Source organism: Ischnura elegans, chromosome 3 (assembly GCF_921293095.1).
Source record: "Ischnura elegans chromosome 3, ioIscEleg1.1, whole genome shotgun sequence".
NCBI classification, from domain to species: domain Eukaryota; kingdom Metazoa; phylum Arthropoda; class Insecta; order Odonata; family Coenagrionidae; genus Ischnura; species Ischnura elegans.
Window position 1 is genome coordinate 9,427,133 of NC_060248.1, and position 2,609 is coordinate 9,429,741.

Below are 2,609 nucleotides of genomic sequence, written 5' to 3' on the forward strand. Positions count from 1 at the left end.
TGACTCACTTGGGCAGATTGGTCGAACACAACTGTCTCGCTGTCAGGCATATGTAGATGAACAGAAAGAAATTGGGTGTCAGAGCCCAACATTTTGACATCCAACTTTTCTTTAATCTTGCCCTTAAAACCTTCAATCATAGACCTTTTCCCAACAATCAAAAAATCGTCAACATACACAGCCACAATGAGATCCTTAGTTTCATTTTCATATACACATGAATCACTCAAACAAGGTTTCAAGTCCATACCCTTCAAAATATTGTTTATGTGTTTGAACCACATTCTCCCTGCTTGCTTCAACCCATAGAGACTTTTCTTTAGTTTGCACACATATTGGTTCCTATTCTTTCCCTCAATTTCGAAAAATTCAGGTTGCTCCATATATATATCCTCATCTAAGACACTGTTCAGGTAAGCGCACTCAACATCAATGTGTTCATAACACCATTCATTCTCAGCACAGAGAGCAAGTAAAATCCTCAATGTTCTGCGTTTTACAATTGGACTGAAGGTTTCAGTGAAGTCCACCCCAGGTCTCTGCCAGAATCCCCTTGCTACAAGTCTAGCCTTAGGTCTGTTTGAGTCCCTTTTAATACTTAGAACCCACTTACAATCGATCACATTTGTATTTAACGGTCTCTTGACAATGTCCCAGACATCCTTTTTGTAAAGGTTCTCTAATTCAGCCTCCATAGCTAATCTCCATTTTCCAGATTCATTTCCCCTTAAGGCATCATTTACAGAAATGGACACACACAGATCTTGAGCCCTACAAATCATTGCAATGTTCCCACAACAAGAATGAGTCTTTTCTTTTCGAAGTCTGGAAGACCTCCTAGGAGCAAGTACATTTTCAACTCCCAAGTTAACCCCATCGTCAAGTACCCCCTCATGATTTTCATCTCCATTCATCAAGTTCTCCAAGAAAAAATCATCATCTCCTTCCTCATACTCACCATCACTCTGGACTTCAGGCTCATCCGGTTCAAAGGTCCCTTCATCATCCACATGCCGTATCCAATCATTACATCTCCTTGGAATGTGAGTGGTTTCACACACCTCTTTACACGGGAACACCCTCTCCTCAAAACGTACATGACATGATATAATGACACTCCTACTTTCTGGCAAATAGATTCTGTACCCCTTCACTTCTCTATCATATCCCACAAAAATACCTTCATCTGCCCTACAGTCAAACTTATTTCCAGTTGGACTCACCAGATACCAGACCTTACAACCAAACACCCGCAATCTAGAAAGCTCCCCTTGGATGTCAGCCTTCTCTCCTTTCCATAATTCCAAGGGAATTTTGTTCTCAATTGCAGACGATGGACACAAATTTCTGATATGACATGCTGAACTTATTGCTTCAGCCCACAAGAAAACAGGAAGCCCTGCTTGAATAAGCAAACACCTTGCCATTTCCACTAGTGTTCTATTGGCACGTTCAGACACACCATTTTGCTCGGGGTTTCTAGGCACACTTTTCCGATGCAGAATACCCTCAGCCTTCAAATAATTCTCAAACTCAACACTTGTGTATTCGCCACCATTGTCTGATTGAAAAACACTTATTTTCACCTGATGCTGAGCCTCAACCTCTCTCTGGTATTCTCTAAAGCATTTAAATACTTCACTTTTTTTCTTGATTATCCTGACATTTGTGAATCGAGAGAAATCATCAATGAAAGTCACAAAATAATGACCTCCCCCCAACGATTGACACTGTGCCCTGCCACTTACGTCACTGTGGACAATTTCTAAAGGGCGTTCACAATTGTGATGAGCAACTTTCGGAAATGGCAACTTAGTCATTTTACCCTTCACACAGACTTCACATAATTCATCGTCCCTTTTGGAATCCTCTTTCTTGAGATCAAGACCTGGGATTCTGTTCATAGCACCTTCATGGAGATGTCCTAATCTCTCGTGCCACAACGTACTCTTGAAGGCTTTGGCCTGAAATACTTCGATTTCTGTACCACCATTGCACTCATCGTTGACAGAAACATTTGCGACGTAGCTCTCATCTGGCTCAGTCTCTAAATAATATACACCATTTTCCACTAAGGCATTGAACAACACATCACCGTCATCATGCTCTCCAATAGCTTCATTTAATCTGAACACGGTCTGTACACCTTTCTTCGCCAGCTGTCTGACAGACACAAGATTCACGTCCAACTCAGGTACCCACAGAGCATTTGATAGTGACAAGGTCCAGCCCCCACAAGAGTTTGCTAACTTGATGACAATAGTTCCCTTCCCCTTCACGGCCAGACGTCCCTTTCCAATCTTTACTTCTCCGGTGGCAGGTTGGAAATCGAAAAATCGGTGACGGTCTGGCGTCATGTGGTTCGAAGCACATGAATCGAGGTAACTAACACACTTTCTTTGGGAGCAAGCCAAAGCAAACGCAGATATGAGTCCTTTAAACTTCGGCTTGTCCCCTCCTTTCTCTTGTCTCTCCCGTGACTCCTCGCCTTTTTCTTTTCTTTCCTCCGACTTGTCTCCCCTTGGCGCCCCACACTGGTAAGAAATGTGGCCCCACTTACCACACTTATAGCATTTCTGATCAGCAGTGCTCCTCTGCTTTCCGTTGTT